This window comes from Xyrauchen texanus, chromosome 49, assembly GCF_025860055.1.
Source record: "Xyrauchen texanus isolate HMW12.3.18 chromosome 49, RBS_HiC_50CHRs, whole genome shotgun sequence".
NCBI lineage: Eukaryota > Metazoa > Chordata > Actinopteri > Cypriniformes > Catostomidae > Xyrauchen > Xyrauchen texanus.
This window is the reverse complement of record NC_068324.1, coordinates 23,980,922-24,006,096: the sequence shown is the minus strand read 5'-3', so window position 1 is coordinate 24,006,096 and position 25,175 is coordinate 23,980,922. Positions and strand designations below refer to the sequence as shown.

Sequence of the window (25,175 nt, the reverse complement as noted above, 5' to 3'; positions counted from 1 at the left end):
TCATAGACATTATAGATATTACAGTTTCATTTTCTGTTAAAGCATGGTTTCCTGTAAAGCTGCTTTGAAACAATGTGTGTTGTGAAAGGCACTATACAAATAAAAATGACTTGACTTGACCTAGTGGAGTTTCTACAACAATGTTCAGGAGGAGCATATTCATTTAATCTAACCAGTCACAATGTTAGAGGGGATGGAGTGCTATTTAGAGCATTTGAGCTCTCTATTATATACAGCGAGCCAAATCTGTTTACTTTCCCCTCTGTTCAAGGATTACACTGACATGCAAACTACTAAAAAAGGAAAATGGGGAGAAACATGGTAAACTTACGTTCCATCTTCATTGCTACGGTAAAAGACCAAGAAAGGGTCTGACTTCCCAAAGAAATCTTTCTTTTCCAGTTTGTTGCCACAAAACTGCATCAATATTGACTCCTAATCAAGAAAATAGATAAATATAAATAAAATGCATGGCATATTGTCCACTGGACTCAGTTATCAGTGTTTGTCTGAATTTACAAAGAGAAGAGACAAGAAAAGATGAAGAGAATAGATGCAAAGAGTCAATGTATGATGACGTGAAAAGAAGAGAAGAGAAAAAACAAGATCAAACGAGACAAGAAGAGGCAAAATGAGATGAGACAAGAGGGGACACAATGAGATGAGACAACACAAAACAAAACAAGATGACACAAATAAAGAAGAGAAGACGAGAATGGTCCCCACAAGACGGGAAAAAATGAGATAAAATAAAAAAGATGATAAAACAGACAAGACCAGAAGAGAATCAAAACAAGAAGAGTCAAAATGGGGCCTGGGTATCTCAGCAAGTAAAGACGCTGACTATCACCCCTGCAGTCACAAGTTTGAATCCAGGGTGTGCTGAGTGACTCCAGCCAGGTCTCCTAAGCAACCAAATTGGGCCGGTGTCTAGGGAGGGTAGAGTCACATGGGGTAACCTCCTCGTGGTCACTATAATGTTGTTCTCGCTCTCTGTGGTGGTGTGGTGTGTTGTGTGTGGATGCAGAGGAGAATAGCGTGAAGCCTCCACACGTGCTATGTCTCTGCGGTAACGCGCTCAACAAGCCACTTGAGCCACTACACCACCACGAGGACTTAGAGAGTGCATTGGGAATTAAACATTCCAAATTGGGGAGAAAAAGGGGAGGAAAAAAAAGAAGAAGCAGAGTCAAAATGAAAATAGGGATGAGATGAAATGAGAAAAGAAAGAATGACAACAGAAAAAAACGAAATGAGACTAAAAGAGATAAGACATGAAGAATACTAAATGAGATGAGAAGAGACAAAAAGGAGCTAATTGAGATGAGAAGAGATGAGGCAAATAGAGACAAGATTAAAAGAGAGGAGAATAGACGAGACGAAGCAAAATGTAAAGAGAGATGAGACTAGATGAAATGAGAAGAGAAGGAAAGAGATAAGAAAAAGAGACAAGGCAGAAATAGACAAAATTACAAAAAGATAGGGGGAAAGACAAGATGAGACAAAATGATAAGAGATGAGTGAGATGAGACTAAACGAGAAGAGACAAAATGAAGCAAACAGAGACAAAATTAAGATAATAAAACAGAAGAGAAAAGAATAGACCAAATGAAAAGAGATGAGACAAATCGATAAAAAAGAAACAAAGAAAAAGAAAACTAAACCAGTGGAGAGGAGAGAAGAAAAGAGGCAAATAGAGACAAACTAAAAAGAGAGATGAGACAAGATGAGACAAAATGAGAATAATAGAGACAAAAAAATGAGCAAGATGAGAAGTGACAAGAAGAGAAGACACGAGGCAAATAAAGACAAAATGAAACAAGAGTTAAAGTCAGATTACGTACCCTGCAATTTCCGAGTTCTTCAGCTTTCACAATAATAGTCCCACAGTTCTTCCCAGGAATGCCTCTATAAACAGAAGGAACAACGTGTCATACTGTATATGAGAAACTCTGACATCTTAAACTGTATTGTTCTTGACAGCCACCGCTTCATCCAACCAACCTAACCGGCAGCACAACACAACAGACCTTACCAAACAATAGAATATGTTCAATTACAACATCTTAAACACCGCAATGTAGGATTATCAATGTTCTTCACTGTGTGTATTTTGAATGGACACGGTCCATATTGTTTGAAAGTGATTGCAGCCTGTGATGGTAAACAGTCATGAATCATGGATTTATCTTAGAATGTGCTGCATAAATAAACGAGTGTTTGTAGAAGTAGACCGTTGAACGCTGAGTGCAGTAGGCTTATATAAGACAAACTCCGAAATTCAATTGAAACTGTATGGAGCAACACTCAAGTATTCTGTGCAAGTGCCTGACAGACATTAATGTTGAAAGCATTCTGAAGATGATTTGCTGAAAGTGCAAACTTCTAAGCACTGCCTTAAACGCTTGTTTCAATTCCACTATGTATTGCTGTGTAATGTGAAAGAGATTACAGCCGTAGATCAATGCAAACTGGAGACATGGCTTTAATCTGGTTTGAATGTACAGAGACCCTCTGAGGCACTCTCCTAAATGAACCTGAAATGTGCAGCTGTCTACTAGGACATTTTTCAAGAAAATAGGAGAGAGAGTGAAAAGATTGGGGAAGCTACTTTAAAACTGTAGTTTGCTAAGCTAGAGTATAAGCTCATAATTTAAAGTTAAAACGTGATCAACAATACATCATATTTTAAGGATGATGTATTTTAGCGACAACATTTAAAAAAAACATTTTTAAACAAACGTCCAAGTGGTAACAAGTCCCTTGGTGACCATCTTTGGAACGCTGCCAGGCAGGCTGGGCATTTTCTTTAGGATACAAACTAATGTCTTGGTTTGTTTACCTGTAAGGTGATACTTCCTTTTCTATATCTGTTGGCGGTTGGGCATTCCAATTTCTCCCATTTATTTTCATAGAAGTCGTCCGTCATTGCTAAATAGTATCTGCCAGCAGCCTGGGTAGCTCAGCGAGTATTGATGCTGACGAACCACCCCTGGAGTCACGAGTTTGAATCCAGGGTGTGCTGAGTGACTCCAGCCAGGTCTCCTAAGCAACCATATTGGCCCAATTGCTAGGGAGGGTAGAGTCACATGGGGTAACGTCCTCGTGGTCATGATTAGTGGTTCTCTCTCGCAGTGGGGCATGTGGTAAGTTGTGCGTGGATCACAGAGAGTAGCATGAGTCTCCACATGCTGTGAGTCTCTGCGGTGTCATGCCCAACGAGCCATGTGATAAGACGCATGGATTGACTGTCTCATTTACATTACATTTACATTTATGCATTTGGCAGACGCTTTTATCCAAAGCGACTTACAGTGCACTTATTACAGGGACAATATTCATGAGCCAGGCTGCTCAGTTTATTGCATCAGGCAAATAGCGCTGACATTTATGAATCAGGTGCAGTCCAAAATAAGCCTTATTCGCATAATAAATAGGTATTTTTGCCAAAGACAGTTACACATGCATGGCGCAGCACTATATAAGTGCACATAGCTAAGTAATTAAGTTAAGTAGTTACGTGGACTGTGTGTGGTCCATGAATAAGAGACATGCTAATTAAGACTTTTCTCGGCATGTTGTTAGACTCAGTCTCAATGATATCGTGTCTCACAAACGAGTGCACGCAGTCAATGCTGAATTGCCTCTCGTTGTTCAAAATAGGCACTGCGGTCCATCTAAAATAGTTCCAGAGGCTCCTGGGGCAAATGGCATCCTCAGCCACGGTCGTGCCGCTAGGGTTGATGCCGCTCCAACGTTAGCTTCAGACTTGAGTGCCACAGCACATATCGTGTGATATTCACCCCCCTCTGCCATCAGTTACCCCTGGACAGACCTCTGTTTTCTGCGGACAGGAGTCCCCCAGCAGCAGGTGTCCAGGCACATCGTGGTCACCACAGATGCCTCCAAACAGGGTTGGGGCACTGTGTGCAATGGGCATGCAGCCGCCGGTTCCTGGTCGGGCCCATGGCTACATTTTACAGGGCATAAATGTCAGCAATGATCCAAGATGGCGGCGCGGTAGCACGCAGCGGCCACTCCGGATCCACAATGGTGCTATTTTTGTTAAAAAAGCCTGACTTTTGCAACACATGGACATCGGAGCAACCGGTGTTCGTGTCTACCATCGCCAGACACTACTGAAATATAAGACTCATGCAAAAACCAAGCTGCATGATGACCTGCAGGAGGCGCTACGTGTACTCGGCTTGCTGCGGAGACCAGGCCTCCAGCCCTCGGCGTCGCCTGATGCCGGTGGCCGGGGAGAGGACGTCGTAAGCGGTGTCGCGAAAGCGGAAGCGGAAAGAGGGCGGGGTCCATGCTAGGCTAAAACAAACCCTAGCCGGCCGGCTCTCCGTCTATCCTGCTCTCAAATGTTTGCTCCCTGGACAATAAACTGGACTATATCCGACTCCAGCAGGCTACGCAGCATGAGTTTAGAGACTGCTGCATCTTTGTTTTCACGGAGACGTGGCTCAGCGACAGAGTTCGGATGCCGCCATTCAGCTAGACGGGCTCACCTCGTTTCGTGCCGACAGAAATACAGCTCTCTCGCGGTAAGACTCGCGGTGGTGGCTTGTGTGTTTATATCAACACGAATGGTGCAAGAACTCTATGCTAGTCTCTAGTTACTGTTCATCGCTGTTGGAGCTTGTGACTGTTAGATGCAGACCTTTTTATCTACCACGGAATTCACCACTGTTTGCATAACCGGAGTTTACATTCCCCAGCGCTAACGCTAAGGAAGCTCTGTGAACTGTATGGGGCTATGAGCGAACTGCAGAACGCTCACCCCGACGGACTGTTTATTGTCGCCGGAGATTTCAACCATGCAAATCTCAAGACAGTGCTCCCTAAATTCCATCAGTATGTGGACTTTGCAACGAGAGGGCTGAACGGCTTGATCTTGTTTACACAAACATCCCAGGCGTGTACGGGCGGAGCCCCGCCCCACCTCGGCTACTCAGACCACATCTCTGTTATGTTAATTCCAGCATACAGACCGCTCGTCAGACGCACAAAACCGCTTCAGAAGCAGGTGAAAACCTGGCCAGCAGGAGCCATCTCTGCTCTTCAGGACTGTTTTGAGTGTACTGACTGGCACATGTTCAGGGAGGCTGCAACATATGGCGATTCTACCAACTTGGAGGAATACACAGCATCAGTGACCAGCTACATCAGCAAGTGCATTGATGATGTCACTTTCTCCAAGACCATCACCACACGCTCCAACCAGAAGCCGTGGATGACTGCGGAGGTGCGCACGCTGCTGAGGTCCCGAGACTCCGCCTTCAGAGCAGGCAATAAGGCAGCCCTAAGAACAGCTAGGGCCAAACTGTCACGGGCAATCAGAGAGGCAAGGCGCGACACGCCCAGAGAATCCACAGTCACTTCCAGGACAGCGGTGACACGCGGCGCATGTGGCAGGGCATCCAGGCCATCACCAACTACAGGACAACATCAGTTGCCTGTGACAAAGATGCCTCCCTTCCAGATGCGCTGAACGACTTCTACGCTCGGTTTGAAGTGCAGAACGACGTGATGGCGAGGAAGTCCACCCCTCCTCCCAACGACCAGGTGCTCTGTCTTACCACGGCAGATGTGAGGAAAACTCTACGTAGAGTCAACCCACGGAAGGCTGCTGGACCAGACAACATTCCTGGCAGAGTGCTCAGAGGATGTGCAGACCAGCTAGCAGATGTTCTTACCGACATCTTCAACATCTCTCTGAGCAGCGCCGTTGTTCCAACGTGCTTCAAGGCCACCACCATCATCCCCATGCCAAAGAAGTCTTCAGTGTCCTGCCTCAGCGACTACCGTCCCGTCGCACTTACACCCATCATCATGAAGTGCTTCGAGAGGCTCGTCATGAGGCAGATTAAGACCCAGCTGCCCCCTCACTAGACCCACTGCAGTTTGCGTATCGTTCAAACCGTTCAACGGACGATGCCATCACCACAACCCTCCATCTGGCCCTCACCCACCTAGACAATAAGGACTCATACGTTCGAATGCTGTTCATAGATTTCAGCTCAGCATTCAACACAATCATTCCCCAGCACCTGATTGGAAAGCTGAACCTGCTGGGCCTGGACACCTCCCTCTGCAACTGGATCCTGGACTTCCTGACTGGGAGACCTCAGTCAGTCCGGATCGGGAACAGCATCTCCACCACCACCACACTGAGCACTGGGGCCCCCAGGGCTGTGTGCTCAGTCCACTGCTGTTCACTCTGCTGACTCACGACTGTGCAGCAATGCACAGCTCGAATCACATCATCAAGTTCGCCGATGACACGACCGTGGTGGGTCTCATCAGCAAGAACAACGAGTCAGCATACAGAGAGGAGGTGCAGCGGCTGACGAACTGGTGTAGAGCCAACAACCTGTCCCTGAATGTCGACAAAACAAAAGAGATGGTTGTTGACTTTAGGAGAGCACAAGGTGAACACACTCCGCTGAACATCGACGGCTCCTCTGTGGAGATCGTCAAAAGCACCAAATTCCTTGGTGTTCACTTGGCGGAGAACCTCACCTGGTCCCTCAACACCAGCTCTATCACCAAGAAAGCCCAGCAGCGTCTCTACTTTCTTCGAAGGCTGAGGAAAGCACATCTCCCAACCCCCATCCTCACTACATTCTATAGAGGGACTATTGAGAGCATCCTGAGCAGCTGCATCACTGCCTGGTTTGGGACTTGCACCGTTTCGGACCGCAAAGCCCTGCAGAGGATAGTGAGGACAGCTGAGAAGATCATTGGGGTCTCTCTTCCCTCCATCAAAGACATTTACAAAAAACACTGTATCCACAAAGCAACCAGCATTGTGGACGACCCCACACACCCCTCACACAAACTCTTTACCCTCCTCCCGTCTGGCAAGAGGTACCGAAGCATTCGGGCCCTCACGGCCAGACTGTGTAACAGCTTCTTCCCCAAGCCATCAGACTCCTCAATACTCAGAGACTGGTTTGACACACACGTGTCCTGAGTTGCACTTTAATTACTGTCACTTTATAACTGTCTGCTACCTCAATAACTGCTATGTGCATAGAACATTATCTCATAGTATGTTATGTTTAAATTTTTAGAAACTGTCATCTTTTTGCACTACTCAGTACTGGTCGGCGCTGCACTGTCTATTGTCCTGTTCATTGTCAGTAATTTGTTGTACTGTCCTGTACTTTTTGCACATGTTTGCACGTGCACTTTATATAGGTATATATAGGTAGTTTATATAGGTATTTTATTTCGTTGTGTAGTCTCATGTGGTCCTATGTTGGTCCTTTGTTGTTTTTATGTAGCACCATGGTCCTGGAGGAACGTTGTCTCGTTTTGCTGTGTACTGTACTAACTGTATATGGTTGAAACGACAATAAAAACCACTTGACTTGACTTGAATTGACATTGGCACATCAACTGCCTAGAGTTGCTGGCTGTATTTCTTGCCCTGCGGCGGTTTCTCCCGCTGATCCGAGGCAAGCACGTCTTGATCTGTTCAGACAGCACCGCGATGGTAGCGTACATTGCCATGGTTGCGTGCACTCTCGTCATATGTCACAACTCGCCCGCCATCTCCTCCTTTGAATTCAGCACTGACTGAGGTCGCTGCACAGCCTCAATACGACAGCGGACGCGCTGTTGCAACAGAGAGTGGAGGCTCCACCTACAGGTGGTTCAGCTGATCTGGGACTGTTGTGGCAAAGCACAGGTAGACCTGTTTGCTTCCCAAGAGAACTCCCATTGCCCACTCTGGTACTCCCTCAGGTCGAAGGCAAGTCCCCTCGGGACAGATGCGTTGGAAAATACCTGGCCCCGGGGGCTACGCAAGTACGCATTTCCCCCAGTGAGCCTACTTGCACAGGTGCTGTGCAAGGTCAGGGAGGACGGGGAACAAGTCACTCTAGTGGCCCCTTACTAGCCCACCCGGACTTGGTTCTCGGATCTTACGCTCCTCACGGCAGCACCTCCCTGGCAAATCCCTGAGGAAAAACCTTCTTTCTTAGGAACGGGGCACCCTATGGCATCTGCGCCCAGACCTCTGGAACCTCCACATCTGGCCCCTGACAGGATGTGGTTGATCTGTGTTGTCTACAACCAGCTGTCGTAGACATCATCAACCAAGCCAGAGTTCCCTCCACCAGGCAGCTTTACACCCTAAAGTGGTGCCTGTTCACAAATTGGTGTTCTTCCCGATCTGAAGACCTGTCACCCTGTCAGGCGGACCTGCATCTCCCTTGGGCAGCCCCTGTTGACATGTTTGTAAAGCTCCTCCCTCCGCCACTTCCATGTGTGGCGTAACAGGCCCACGTGACGTATTTTCCACATTTTCACCTCCCCAGCCTGGGCAAGATGTGGTCTCTGCGTGGTCTTTTCCCCCTTGAAAGAACAGGACTGGAAAAGAACGCATTCCCCTATGCGTGTTACAGCTAGATGGCCCCAGCCACATCTAACACTCTATGAGGAGAAACTTAGAGAGAGAAAAGGCCGCGGTTGGCACGGCCTGCTCCCATGCTTGTCACGTCGCTTGTCCCCACCCCTCAAGGAAAATCCTTGGTCAGATGCCGGGAACCTAATAAAAACAATATGACGGCGTTGGGGAAGGTTACGTGCAGTCTGATGCCCATGCTCAATGGCACGCTACAGCTTGCTGCACCAGCATCAGCAGTTCACGTAACATGGTTCAGTGTAGGTGGCGCTATTGAATAGGGACCCCTTGTGTCACTACAATCGACACAACCTCGAGTGAGTGACAGAAGGGGAACGTCTGGGTTACTAGTGTAACCCCCGTCCCCCTTGCCACAACACTGTACCAAGCCGCTGTAATGGCCGAACCTTATTCTCGCCTCCTCAGTGCAGAACCTTACTGAACAGATGCACGATCCCAGCCTTTTGCTGTATACCCGTATGTCCGGGGGCGGGACATGCAAATTCTTTTCACCAATTTGGCATTGACCTTTTTCATATTCAGAGGTATCCGAGGCTCCCAAAAAAAAACCCTTGTGTCACTACAATCGACACAACATCTCGTTCACTCCATCAGTGAACAGGGGTTACACTAGTAACCCAGACATATTCCTGCAATGGTTTATGTCAGCACAGAGATGTGCCAATGCAAATGTGAATACTGTATGTCAGGAATGGACACATATGTTGAAGAATTAAAGTAATGCTTACTGCATAATGCATGAATGACTCAGAGTAGCTTATGGCTGTAAACACTGCTGAATGCATGTATGTATATGCAACTGCAGTGTATGAATAAATGATTGTTCAAAAAGGACAGCGAATGAATGAGTGTAGGCAGCTCAGGTTATATAACAACCTCTGAGAGAAACATTGGCCGATGTGTCACCAAACACACACAATCATCCGAAATACATATATTAATAAGCTGACAATCATGTTTTAAAGATGCCTGAATAAAAATAAGCATTTTTACAAAGGCTGTGTAAGGTGATAATTGAATCCATATTTCACCACATAAGATCTTGTAATGTGTTTCAGACAAGTGTGAATCTGAACATGAGAGGATTTCATTCAGTGAAAGCAGGACTTACATGAGTGGTCGTTCCATACGACTACCCAGCGAGCCCACCACCTCTCCTAAAGTACAGTACATCTGACCTAGGAAATCCTGTAAACACATTTACAATGTTACCAACAAATAATCAACCATATATTTGTATATTTGTACATACTGATTGGTGTAAAAGTGTGTGTTCTTCAGATTTAAGGAGCAACATCTCATGCCTGATATCTTTGTACACTTCAAAGACCATATGAAATCAGAATTGACTGGTGGTCAATTGGTATAGGCAATACTGAAGTCAATATCAACTGCTGAAGAGGTAGGGTGGCAATGAGCAGTATAATACCAATGTATTTTATATACAGTAATACAAATTAATCATCAACTCAAAATTGACAAACAATATTTGAAACTGTAAGATGTGCATTATGCATTGACAACAATCTAGTTACACACTAGCACCACAATGTATTGAATGTTTGAAAGTGAAATAACACTGATTTGGTCAGAGTACTTTTATGGGTTTTGTTAAGGCTAGAGTACTGGAACCTGGTATCTCAGCGAGTAAAGACGCTGACTACCACCCCAGGAGTCACAAGTTTGAATCTAGGGTGTGCTGAGTGACTTCAGCCAGGTTTCCTAAGCAACCAAATTGGCCCGGTTGCTAGGGAGGGTAGAGTCACATGGGGTAACCTCCTCGTGTTTGCAATTAGTTGTTCTCGCTCTCAATGGGGCGTTGTTGTGTGTGGATCGCGGAGAATAGCATTTAGCCTCCACATGCTGTGAGTCTCCTCTGTGTCATGCACAATGAGTCACATGATAAGATGCAATGATTGACTCAGAAATGGAGGCAACTGAGACTTGTCCTCCGCCACCAAATATTCAGCCTCTTGTCCGCAGTTTCTCATGAGATTACACAGTGCCATGTCAATCATTTGTACTTTTCTAGGGAAACACTTACGTGTTTTGACAGGTTTTCACTCTTGGAGTCAAGGTCATACCTAGAGGAAAAAAGATATTCAAAGAAATTCATATGTGAAATTTTTAACTCCAGAACCTTAAACACATGACTGCAATATTACAATAATAATTAATAATAACAAAAAACACAAGCCCTTAAAGGTGCAGTGTGTCATTTTTGCTGTTAATATCTTGGAAATACTGTAAATACTGTTATGATGCATTATTTTATTTTTTAATTATTTTTTTTTTTAATTTAATTTTAATTGATTCCAAATTCAAATCAATAAAAACATGAAATCAGCTTTCATCAAAATATGCCCCCCCCCGCAACAATAACACACACACACATACAAGCAGACAGTCCAAAGAAAATACTCACTGACATAAAAATAATTGTTCAACATAAAAGAAAAAGGGTTCCACACATCAATCAATTACATACACACCATTTAAACTGTCCCTCTCCACTGTTCTTCCCTGGCAACCCTCTAAGAAGGCCATATAAGTGCCCCACTTCTTGTCAAAGGCACCAAAGCTGCCCAGCCGTATATGCGTCATCTTTTCAAAGGCTGCAACTCTTCCCAATTTGGTGCACCACTCATGAAATGAGGGCGCACCAGCTGACTTCCATCCCCAAGGATCACTTTCCTGCCGATCATTACACCACATCACTTAACAGAACCCAGTTTTTAATGTGTGTATTATCTAGGTTAACACCCGCCCCATCACCCAAAATACAAAGTCTGGGGCAGAGTGAAATCTGAGTGCTCAGGATCTCACAGACATAACTCTGAACCCTTGACCAAAACTCTTGAATCTTAATACAATACCAAAAAATGTGGGCTATGTCCCTATCCTCTGATTGGCCTTGCCAGCAGGTGGGTGTTTAAGACCAATGCAGAGGGAGTCCAATAAAAAAATCTTAAATGGAATGAGGCGCTAGACATAGACTTAAAAATCCAACCCCATTCTTCATCCTCCTGTACTAAATTCAAGTCTCTCTCCCATAAATTCTTAAGAGATATCAAAACCCCATCCCCTAGACTCTGAATTAGCCAGGAATAGTACGCTGAAGCCTTGTGACCCTTTCCAAAAGCCATTAGTACCATCTCAAGAGTGTCTGTAGCTTTAGGGGGCTGCTTACTACATCCAAAGCTGTAAGTACCTGAAAAAATTGAGATCTGGGAATCCCAAACTGCTTTATAATATTTTCAAAGGATCTCAATGCTCCATTTTCATACAGGTCACCCAGCATAGCAACTCACTTCTCAATCCGTTCTGTCCAGCAAAAAGGGGACAGGTTTAACCAAATACTTGCGGCAACGTTCAGGTAAATGTCTGAATTGAGCACGCGGGAAACTTTTGTCCACACTAACTGCATATGTGAGATAACGAGATGTGTCTTTACTTCTCCACGCATCTTGGTGGAAAGCAGGCACGGCACCAGGATTTCAGGTTTTGATGGGCCAGACCAATTGTGGGTGGGCCTTAAATTAAAAACGTTATCCAATCACTGTTTAACCTAATAAAAGTTACTGACTAATATACTGCTATATTATGTACGTAGGCTATACATAATATAGATTTTAATAGCTTGATGCTCTTTAAATATTTTGTTGCATTGTTAAAAAGTTTCGGTGCATATAGAGTCAGGACGGACCTATCCGCGATCGCTCTCCTTGGTTCTGACCAAAGAAGAGCACTTTGGAATCTCCATTACGCATCATACCTGGGCTGCGTTTCCCGAAAAAAGAAAAAGCGGTGTTCTTTATAAAATAAGCACTTCAGAAATAGTTGAAATTGCATTTATTAGGACTCATGGGATATTATAAAAAATTATCTAAACTATAATAGCCTATATTTAGACTGTAAAAGAGGTCAGGAATGTAATATTTCCCCAAAACATAGTTTAGTTCTGCTCGTATAACATGAGGCCGAATATTTCACAATTCTTATTAATTGTTTTAAGTTTTCAACAATAGGCTACTACATTACAGATCAACAACACTGCCCGACAGTTTCAATCAATACTCGGGAACAGAACTTGTTCATTAACAACGTCATCTGTCCATTTATCTGTCCATTTATTTATTTATTTTCGATTTCATTAACAACAGACTTACTGCTGCGCTGGGTTGGAAAATATGTGACGTCATTATTATGACGTCATTATGTTTTTTAATTTAATCAATGTTGATTATGAAAGTGAGCATGCAGCATGAGAGAGATGATAGGCTACATCATGAGATGCGCAATATTTCTGGATACATGGAGTGGGTAAAACATTATTCTGACCACTTAATTGAGTTTTTTCGTTTTGTATGAAATTGTATCTTAATTTTGATCAATGTTTTATCAACCAATTGCCTGTATTTAATAAATAAGAAGCAAATATATAGCAGACAATGTAATAAGGCACGGCACGATCACTTGCATTGCACGAGAACTGGAGCGTTTCCGCCACAGAGTGAAAAATAAAAAATGTAATTGCGATTTTTTTAATCTCACAATTCTGACTTTTTATCTCAGAATTACGTGATATAAAGTGGCAATTGCAGGTTAGCTATAAAGTCAGAATTGCGTGATATAAAGTCGCAATTGTAGCCTATGTTATTAAGTCAAAATTGCGTGACATAAAGTGCGAGAAATATAGCTTGAAATTCTGGCTTTTTTCACATAATTGCATGTTTATATATCTCGCAATTCTGACTTTATAATAGGCCTACGCAATTGGGAGATATAAAGGCTCAATTGCATGATATAAAGTGCGTGTTACAAAGTCAGAAGAATTGATATAAACTATGGGTAAAAAAAAAAGACGCAATTGCGGCTTTATTTCACGAAATTCTGATTTTATATCTCGCAATTCTGAGAAATGATGTCAGAATTGCAAGATAAAAAGTCGCAATTATCTTTTAAAATGTTTTAGGCTATCTATGGCGGAAACAAGCTTCCATACTAGGCTATAGCCTATAGCCTGCCCTAGTAGCCTAATTAAATTAATATAAAGAGGCGATTTGTCCACTAATGGCTTAGTCAACTAGGGGGGAAAAAAATAGTCGGAGGCCTTATTCCACATATCTTCGAAGTTCGAACCAGCAGGCCATTCTGGGTTGAGCGAGCGACCCTGCAGAATGAGCGAGCAGAGCGGAATATTCAGAAATGCGCTCTCCGCTCACATGCTCTGATCGGAACAAACCCGAACACTGTCTGCTGAACTTGCGCAGAAACATCAAAATAGACATAACCAGCTTAAAATTGTTTTTAAAACTAAACATTTAGACTATTTTAGCACAAATTATGAGCTTAATTGGCGATTTTTTTATAATTCTTGACAAAAAAATTTTGAAGAAAAGTTTTGGGTGGGCCTGTTGAAAAGTGGGTGGGCCTAGGCCCGTCAGGCCCACCCATAACGCCGTGCCTGGTGGAAAGACACTTTAATGGCAAGATAGGAGCAAGGACCTTCTGTCCAATAAAGAGCAAGGTAGGAGCTCTTTCAGGTGGAAGCGCCAAATGTCTGAGACCAAAAGCATAATAGTAAAACAAAATCTTGGGGAGACCTAACCCACCTTTGTCAATTGGACTGTGTAACTTGTTAGAATGCATTCCAGGACGTTTACCATTCCAGATAAAGGATTTAGCTATACTATCAAATTGTTTAAAATAAAAGAGGGGAACTTCAGTGGGGAGAGACTGTAGCAGGTAGTTGAATTTTGGAATAACATTCATTTTAACAAAATAAACCTTCCCAATGATAGATAAATGTAATAAAGCCAACCTGTCCACAAAAATTGTTTTTATTAATGGGTTAAAATGAACTAAATCACCTAAATTTGCTGGGAATAAAATACCCAAATACTTCATGCCCTGTTTGGGCCACTGAAAGATGCCCGGGTGAAAAGCCATTACCAGGCAGTACGCTGTCAGAGCCAAAACTTCGGATTTAGACCAATTAACTCTGTATCCTGAGAATTTAGACAATGGATTGGTAATTCTGTGGAGGCAAGGCATAGATCTAGTGGGGTCAGAGACAAATAATAAAATATAATCTGTGTAAAGCAAAAACGTATACGCCAAACCTCCCGCCACCACCCCTGGAAAATCATCTTCCTTTCTTATCGTGGCTACTAATGGTTCCAGGGCAAGACAGAACAATAATGGGGAAAGAGGGCAACCCTGCAGGGTGCCCCTATCCAGAGAAAAATTATCTGAAATTAATCCATTAGTTTGTTGCCGCCGCTACAGGTTGTCTATAAAGTAATTTAATCCAACCAATAAATATACTCCTGAACCCATACATTTCCAAACTCTTAAAAAAATAATCCCATTCTACCATATTAAACGACTAGTCTAGAAGAACCTGATCGAATAACAGAAAATATAAACACATTCTTCTCTAGTACTCTTGATAATGTAGCCCCCTTTCAATTAAAGAAAATACAAAAAAAGCCCAACACCATGGTACAATGATCACACTCATGCTCTCAAGAGAGCATGTCACAACACCTCAGTGTCTAATAATATTCCTCACAAGTAACTTCAATCTATCGCTGTCGTAAGTCACGAAGAGCTAACAAACCTTTTCAAAAATCAAAAGCCACAACATGTATGTTAGATCCAATACCAACTAAGCTCTTAAAGGAGGTATTCCCTGTAATCTCTGAACCTCTTCTTAATATTATTAACTCCTCACTATCCTTAGGACATGTCCCAAGAAACATTAAAATGGCAGTTATCGAACTGCTTATTAAGAAGCCACAGTTTGATCCTGTCGAATTGGCTAATTACAGACAGATTTCAAATCTACAATTTATGTTGAAAATACTAGAAAAGGTAGTGTCCTCCCAACTGTGTATATGCGCAATTTCAGTCAGGATTTAGGCCCCATCACAGTACAGAGACTGCACTTATCAGAGTTACAAATGACTTGCTCTTATCATCTGATCGCGGCTGATACATAGTTTAGGTCCTATTTATCAGACCATTACCACTTTGTATGTGTAAATGAGGAATTGTCAAAAAAAAAAACAAAAGTTAAGTATGGAGGGCCACAGGGTTCATAGGGCATTTGCTTTTCTCCTTATACATGCTTCCCCTGAGAGATATTTTCATGAATCATGGAATAAGTTTCCACTATTATATCGACGATGCCCAACTTAATATTTCTTAATATAACGTAACAAAAATTCACAATTCTCCAAATTAGCAATGTATCAATGTAATCAAAGATTGGATGACCAGAAATTTCCTTCTACTAAATAAAAAAAAACAGAGGTACTACTTATTGGACAAAAAAACTCTAAAAATAAGCCACTAAAATATATTTATATACTAAAATTTGCCTCTCGATGGATGTACTGTTACGTCGTCTTCTACAGCAAAGAACATAGATGTTGTTTTTAATACCAATCTGTCCCTTGAAAATCACATTTCCATTGTTTGTAGAACAGCATTCTTCCACCTCAGAAACATTGCTAAATTACGGCACATGCTCTCGGTTGCTGATGCCGAAAAACTAATTCATGCGTTCATGACCTCAAGACTAGATTATTGTAATGCATTACTGGGAGGATGTCCAGCAAGATCAATAAATAAACTTCAATTGGTTCAAAATGCAGCAGCAAGAGTGCTAACAAGAACCAAGAATTATGATCATATTAGCCCCATTTTATCATCGTTACATTGGCAAACTGTTAAATTTTGTATTATTTTTAATATTCTATTAACTACCTACAAAGCTTTGAATGGTGTAGCTCCACAGTATTTAAGTGACCTTCGACCATGCTATATTCCATCATGTTCATTACGTTCACAAAATTTTGGCTTGATAATATATCCTAGAATATTAAAATCCAAAAAAGGAGGAAGATCCTTTTCCTATTTGGCTCCTAAACTATGGAATAGTCTCCCAAACACTGTTCGAGATGCAGACACACACCCTCGGTTTAAGTCTAGACTAAAGACTCATCTATTTAGACAGGCATACACCTAATTTATCCTCCAACCAACAATTAGGCTGCTTTAGTTATGTCTGCCAGAATCAGAAACATCTATCATGATCTAGAACTCTGCATAAACTTTAATGACATCTACGAAGAGACAAAAACCTTTGTGCAAAAGCTGCCCTATTTATATCTGGAATAAATGCAGATATAGAATAATAATCATCAGGAAAATTGACCGATGCGTGAATATTTAACTGATGCCTAAATATTTACCCAACAAAAGTACCATGTTTACAAGGTTAGAAAATATGGGATTCAAATTGCTTTTAAAAAAAAACGAGTAACTTGCAAAATATAATACATTTGTGCTGACAGCAAGTTATGCACATCCACCCCAAATGTTTTTTTTTTTTATGTGATAGGAAAAAAAATATGTGTTTTAGAAAGGAAGAGCAGAAGATACAAGGTTTCATATCGACAGGGTATGACAAATAAAAGGTGAATGACACTGGAATCACCAACAATGATACGTTTAGACTCCCTGCATTTGTTATCAATTAGTTCCACATTAAAAAATGTCAATCAAGGCATAAATGCGCCAGTATGTTTTTAGAGTCCAATGAACTCTTGTATGTCAAATTATAAAGGAAAAATGGATTCCTCATGTTATGACCCTTTTAATACTTCTAGTGTGAAGGCATTCAAACTTTAAATGAATGAATGAATGAATCATAACCTTTATATAGCACTTTTCTGACACTACACTCAAAGTGCTTTACACAGTGAACAGGACTCTCATCAACCACCGCCAGTGTGCAGCATCCACCTGACTGATGCGACGACAGACATAGTGCGCCAGTACACTCATCACACACCAGCTGGATAGAGCCGATTCATTGATGGGGATTATTTGGAGGCCATGATTGACAAGGGCCAATGGGGGGAATTTGGCCAGAACACCGGAGTTACACCCCTACTCTTTTACGAGAATTGCCATGGAATTTTTAATGACCACAGACAGTCAGGACCTTGGTTAAAAGTCTCATGTGAAAGATGGTGGCTCTTTACAGTACGGTGTCCCATCACTTTATTGGGGCATTAGGACCCACAGTGTGAGCACCCCCTGCTGGCCTCCTTTACACCTCTTCCAGCAGCAACCATATTTTTTCTCCGAAGGTCTTTCATCCAGGCTCAACCCTGCTTACCTCAGTGGGTAACCTGTCTAGAGCTACAGGGTGATATGGCTGCTGACCTTTGAAAAAACAAAACAAAAAAGTGCTTTTTCCTATTTTTGGACACCACGGACATTAATCATTGACCATTGACCATTGATGCAAAGAGGGGTGCTGAAGTCAACTGATTTTAGTAATAGACCCCTCTACACAGAGATGTGAAAATAAAATAATGATGCTGACACCTTCCTAAGGTTATTTTTTTACCTGTTGTTTCGTTCCAAAATCAGAGGCGAACATTTTTATTTTGATCCCTCCTCTAGAAAATAACGAAATGACTCTGTAAATATTGATCCATGGCATTTAATATTTGGCTTTCATCATCATCTAAGTTGATCTTTTTTAGATGGAATCACAAAATAAACAAAATGCTGCAGGGGAAGTTTCTAAAATGTGGTTGATTTGACAGGGGAATCCCCTAATGCATACTACAAATATAGTAGTAGTATAGCACGGGCGTATGCTATTCCAAACATAGCATTACATTTTTATAATGCGACAGTTCACACTTTTCAGGAAGTCAACCTATGAATCACTGACTCTGCACATCAAAGTGGGATGTGAGGAAGTATTTTAACATCAACACTTTAAGTCATGTTATTGTTGTTTTCAGTTTTGACACTTAAAATATATTACACCGCTACTAAGCTGCTCCTATGCTGGAAGCTAATCATCAAATATTGTATTGTTTCTCTTTTCCTCTGATGTTCTATATACATTCTGGAACATTCTGAACGAAAACAAAACTTACATGTTTGAGGACAAACCTTTCATGTTGGGATACATGTTATTCCCTCTCCTTGGCTGTCTCTCTCTCTCTCTCTCTCTCTCTCTCTCTCTCTCTTTGTCTCTATCTCTCTTTGTTCAATTCAATTATAAATAGCTTAATTGGCATGATTGTAAACAATACTATATTGTCAAAGCTGAAACTACATGTGCAAATAAAAGAGCATATTAATAGATTAGTCTCTCTCTCTCTTTGTCTCTCTCTCTCTCTCTCTCTCCTGCTGTGAAGTTCAGTGTGAGCAGCGTCAGCACATGTGCAGATATTCACTGCAGGAAACTGCAAACACGTCCTTATCTGACCAAACACACATGTACAAATCACCTCTAAGCTCATCATTATATATTTATTTTATATATATATAAATTATAAATATGTATATAACGATGAGCAATAGCAACTTAGGGGACACGACTAAAAGAAATAAATTGAAAATCAGTTGTCTGAAGAGCAATTAGTGTAAAAAGGGAACAGGTGTATATAGTCAGGAGCACACACACTCACACACACACACATGCGTGCCAGTGATGTTCTATTCAGGCTGTGTTCATAAACGCTTCTGAATTATGTGTGTTGTGTGTCTCTAGATGATCTATAACTGTAATGTACAGTATGCGTGGAGCATGTCGCTGTTATTCTGTGTGGATATGCTAATGGATGATGTGCAGTGTGTGTGTGTGTGTGTGACTGTGTGCATGTGTGTCACGGTGATGAATAATTCATAAATGTAATTTCTGGGATAGTGCTGTATATAATGTGCTTCGCTGAGCGTAAGCTAGCCAAAACCCTGTAGGCTGAGTGTGTGTGCATGTATGTATGTGTGAATGTGTGTGTGTGTGTGTGTGTGTGTGTGTGTAATTGTACAAAGCTGCATTAAAAGGTCTCAAATGTTCTTTGGGAAAACAGCACTTTCTAAATGTCTGTATAAGCTTAATTGCAGCACTGTAAATGAGTAAAATGGAAAACAACACGTGTGTTCACCATATTGGTTTTATAATACAATAAGAACTCTTCCAAAATGTTCTTAATTGGCTATGCCAACTGAACTAGATTTTATATTGAACATGATGTGGCGCTCAAACATATTACCAAAATTGTTTAAAAAAGTACAAACATTTACAAAAACAGCTTTAAAACCAAAAATTACATTTTATATATTTATTTAGCCAATTATTCACTGTACAAAACACATTTTGTCAGCATAAACCATGTTTATCTTCACTGCAAGTAAAACAATAATAGTACAAGATGGCAAAATCGTACGAATTTTGCTCAAACAAAAATGAAAGACTTTTAGTCCCAGAGAAAAATAAATGATCCAACGAACAATATAATTAAGATTTTTCCTACGTCTAACCCCTTACACAAACCCTAAACTTAACCATGATTTTTATAGGAAAATAACTTTTGTGTCAATTAGAAGTAAAAAACATCAGAGTTTGGAACGAGACGAGGGAAGCGTTTTACAGGTTATTGCCATAGATCAGTCATTTGCATTGCAGAAATAAATACGGAATGAATCACCAAATTTGTTCACTGACGTTTCCTTTTTTTAGTAGTTTTGGATAGGAGGCTAGCTAACATTTGATGCCTGTATTGTATCAATTTAAAATTCTCTTTGTTGATTGGCTGGTCTCTATAGGAATAAAAGTTGCACCTTTTCAGATGAGCCAGGTCATATGATATCTTACGAGTTTACCATCTCGTACGAATTATTATGAGTTGTCATGAGACTATGTTGGTAGTTTTGTCATAAAGTTGGAATTTACCTAATTTGCCTGATTGGACAAACTGACGTCAACTACGATAAAAACTGTTTTAAAAGTTGATGAGCCTATTTATTTTGCCTTTGGATCTATTATATGGTTTGTATAATTGTATAATTTGAATTTAGCATTTTTTTCCCCCTGCTGTCCGTGTCCCAGAACATATGAATGCACACACATTTGCATGCTGAATATACTCACAGGTCAAAGCGTAAATTTTGTCTCTCTTCAAAGAAGTAGTCGAGGATGAATTTGTGCACAAAGTCTGGATTCAGCGTATTATCGATGACTTCTGTCCTGCCAAACTACAAAATGACATCAGCAGCATTAATAAAAACACTGAACATTGAAAATACAGTTTTTAAAAATGTACAGTGTATAGTTTAATAAAGATCATGACATCATACCTCTCGCCACTCCCTGTTGACCACCGTTTGAGTGTACAGCACACAAACTACACACACAAAAACCATGATAAATTCCATCTTGTTGGAGAGAGGAGGGGTTATTGTAACAGTGCAATGAAAATACAACATCTGAAATTAGTTTTCATAAAAGCTACTGGGTTATTCCCAAGGAAACCATTAGTGCCATTAGCCAGTGTGGAATATTGCATTGCGTGTAGTATGTTTTTTACTGACTAGTACTGACTCAGTGTGCAGATGTAAGTTGTAATATTACATACAGAATATGTTGTGAATATAGTGATTCATCTCATATATAAACAGGATGTGTTTAAGTGTTCATTTTGCCAGTGTTCAGCACGTTTAACTCATGCAGCTCAAGCGGGGAAATCGGCAACATACTGGATTATCTTCTTCTATCAACAGATGTTTCTATAGATGATTCTTCTTCTGTATACAGTATATCTTGCACTGTTAATATCTTGCAGTATTGTTTTTATTTCATTATATTTTCATCAACAGAATGCTTTAAAAAAATCGTTTAACTATCGTCATGATGCGCCTTTTTCATCTCGTCTTCGTGATCGTTGACGAAATCAAAAAACCCTTTGTCAATGAACGTTTTAATCAGTGATTTCGTTGAAGAGATTAACACTGGCCAAAACGTACAGAGAGTTAGCGTACGGGATAGGTACGTTTCTTGGTAACTCTTTACAATTAGGTTTTTTTCATTAGCATTGTTAACTACAATAGTTAACATGAACTAACAATGATTATTCTTGTTAAATATTCATTTCTACACATACTTATAATTTATATATATTTTTTATCTTATAAGTTGTATACACAAAAGGTGCTTTCACACTGGCAGTTTAGTTCGAAACAGAGCACGGTTGGCAGGAAAAATTGGTAATGTGAAAGCTGTGATGTGGACTGGGGTGCGCACCGTGGTACCAAACCCGAGATTACCTGTAGGGGGTGGTCTGAGTTTGGTTGCAATGGTACTGTACTCGCACTCGTTTTAGCCGATGACAACGTCATTATTTTAGACAACACACAAGGATCCACACATTCCTGAAAGTCCCAAAAACGTAATGACACCACAATGACATACAAGTACTATAAATACTGTCTGTCTGTCTGTCTATCTGTCTATCTGTCTGTCTATATATACACACCTTATAAATACTATATATATAAATACTATTATAGGTTATAAATATAGGGTATACACTGGTGATAACTTCACCTTGGACATGACCGTGAGTTAGTGTGCCGTGTAAACAAAGACGCAAATGAATTCCTTGCAATCAGCTGTCTCCTGTTTGTGAGCAGCAGTAAGCGCCTTCCCCTGGACATCTGATGAGTTACGCCATCAAGCGCACATACACAGTTGTCGTTCACTCTGCTGTGCATAATGGCACCAAAATAATAAAAAGTATGATGAGTCGCGTTGTGTTCTCCATGCGTGTTTGTGATGTTGTTAGATAACGCAAATGGACCGCGGTTCGATAGAATCAAGTAAGTGTGAAACCAGACCAACGCTGCGGGGGGCACTGGGAACAATCGCACTAAGAATCGGACCGCAGCAAACATGCCAGTGTGAAAGCCCCCTAACATTAATGCAATATGAAATAATATCAATTAATAATTAACAAAAGTATATTTATAAATGAATATAAATGAAGATTAATGAATGCTGTATACATTTTTTTTTATGAAACTTGTATTAACTAATGTTATGGAACCACTTTATATTAGGTGCTTTTAACTCCTATGTACTTAAGACTTTATTTATGTACGTATTGTGTACATACATTGTGCTTGCAAGTACCTGTATTTAATTACATCTGTAGTTACACTGTTAACCTTACAATGTAACACTACCCAAACCATTACCCCTACCCCTACTCTTTAACTTACCTGTATATTTCCTCAACCTTAGAAGCAGCAAATGTGAATTTTGTAAGAATTTTGCAGAACAACATGTATTTACACAATACATACATTGTAGTAGATGAATGTTAATGTTAGTACATAGTAGTTAAATACACCTAATATAAAGTGGGACCAATATTGTCAAATTGTAAAGTGTTCTTCTTACTGTTTTTATCAGTATTTCATTATGTTTACACTCACTGTATATTGGCACAAAGCACAAGAATTGTGACAATACAGTATTGTATGGTGCTGATGATATGTACAAGTTTAGGCCGATGAGACATTTTTGCAGTCTTCAACCCTGTAACATTGAACATTTCGAGTGTAACAGGACTAGCAAAAGACAAGTTTTGAAAAAGAAATGTTTTCGAACATAATTCAGATAATTCAAAGACATTTTGCTATTGTGGCAGAGTAATTATACAATATGAAAGTCACTATATTGTTTGTTTTATTTCTGTGTCATTTAACTTAGACCTGCATAGACCTGTTGGTCTATGTGCACAAGCGTCACACTCACACTTTTGGAGCATCTCACTGTGGTTATGTCACGTTTCACATATTTTCAGCATCTTGAGCATAAACGCTCAATGGCGCTGTCAAGTGTAGTTTGAAACTTGGAAAAACTAATCTCGAGACCCCTACATTTAGAGTTGTGCTCTGCCCAGCTGTCTCTGGACGCAAGAACGTGCCCATATATTTTTATTGTGCTGCCTGCTCGTAAGTGTGGTTTGTTGCCTGTACAGCTGGAGCTGCCCTGACTGCCTCCCGCTGGCAAAACGTCAGTAAGTCATGAGTAATTTTATAAAATTTGTGCGTAATTTTTTTATATATATAATCGATTGCACTGAACGAACATGTAAATCAATATATACTGTATATATCAGTGTGTGACAAGGAGGAGGGTGGGCCGGGCCGTGAGGACACACGGTTGGCCCTGAATCAGGCTAATCAGCCTGGAGGGGGATAAAGATGAGCCGGAAGCGCAGGAGCGCAAGTTCAAAAGAGAAAGAGAGATGCACGCGGCTGCATTGTTTGTGTCTGTGTGTCTTTGTTTTATGTTGTTTTTATTTAATTAAAAAGATAATTTATATCATTAACCTTTGCGTTGACTGTTCAGCCGGTTCCCGCCTCCTCCTTACCAATCCCTTACCCCGTTACATTGGTGCCAAAAAACGAGAGGGAGGAGGGATGCACTGTTGTGGAGTTATCGCAGCTGCCATCCGTCAAAGGAGCAGCTTCGGCCGTCTGCCTGGGGACGGAGGGGTCACTGCCAACTGCCGAGAGCTGGAGTAACCACTACCGTCCGGCGAGAAGGGGAGAAGCAGTTCCATCTGCAAAGGGTCAGAGGGCTCGCTGCCGTCCGCCGGGGGAGGAGCGAGCTGTCATCTACCAGAGGGCGGAGGAGCGATTGAGGACTGGGCGACAGCGAGTCCAGGAACCGGCGAGCAAGTTTTTCTCTTCTCTCTCTCTCTCACTCTCTCTCTCAGTGTCGCTCCGCCTCGCTCTTTCTCTCTCCCCTTTCCCTCCCCTTGTCTCTCCCAGGGCTCCAGAAGGACGGGGAAGGCCTGCCTGCAGGCACAGCTGGAAGGGCAACGCCCCGCCTCCAGGAAGGGAGGGGAATGCGTCATGCCAGGGGTTTCCCAAACCTGAGTCGAGCGATGAAGGGGTGTGATGAGGAGGAGGGCAGAGTTAAACAGCCAGGAGGGGGATAAAGACGAGCCGGAGGAGCCAGTTCAGAGAGAGAGAGATGCACGCGGCCACGTTGTGTGTGTCTTTGTTTTATGTTGTTTTAAGTTCATTTATATCATTAAACTTTACATTGACTGTTCAGCCGGTTTCCACCTCCTCCTTGCCCACTTACTCCATTACACTGTGATACTAGCAGAATTTCCTTTATCCATTCAAATTATATGAATTACAAACTCACTGTGATTTCACAGTTTAATGAGAATTATCCTATCACAATATCATCCATAAGTGCCAGCAAATAAAATTTTCATACTGCATAAATTAAAATGAAACAGCTCTGGTTTGCTCATTATGTAAATTAATACATAAAAAATAATGAAAAGAGAACAAACAGCCTTTTCTCTTTAAAAAAAGACATTATTAGCACATTTGTCTAGCATACATATACAGGCACACACACACACACACACACACACACATGCACACACATAGAAGTCATGCCAATTCATGTCACGTGCAACAGCAGGCGGTTGAAGTAATTCGGTTTCCTAACATATGCCTGACTGTCCGGGGGCCTTTCTGTAAACACGAGCCAATACCTGCCATCAGTGTGAGTCTAAAAATAAGCCTAATTAAAAAAAAAGACCATTATCATCCACTGAGCATGTAATAATCACACACATTCATACTGGGTTTGGACCCCAGAGCGTCGTAGAGTTTACAGTGTGTGATTTTATGACCGCCTGTTCTCATATCTGTCCTGGGAGATGAATGTGTGAATAGAGAGATAGACCTCAGCTGTGTAAATGCTCTGATAAACTCTTAAACTTTTACTCTGTTTAGTTCGGTGTGTAAATGCATATGGCAACCTGAACACTATCCAAAATGATACTTACATTTACATTTATGCATTTGGCAC

The 25,175-nt window shown here is 41.3% G+C and overlaps 1 pseudogene; it reads right to left on the bottom strand.

The window, feature by feature from the left end:
* LOC127640727 (copine-8-like) overlaps positions 1–25,175 on the bottom strand; it is a 77,055-nt pseudogene that overhangs the window by 35,791 nt on the left and 16,089 nt on the right.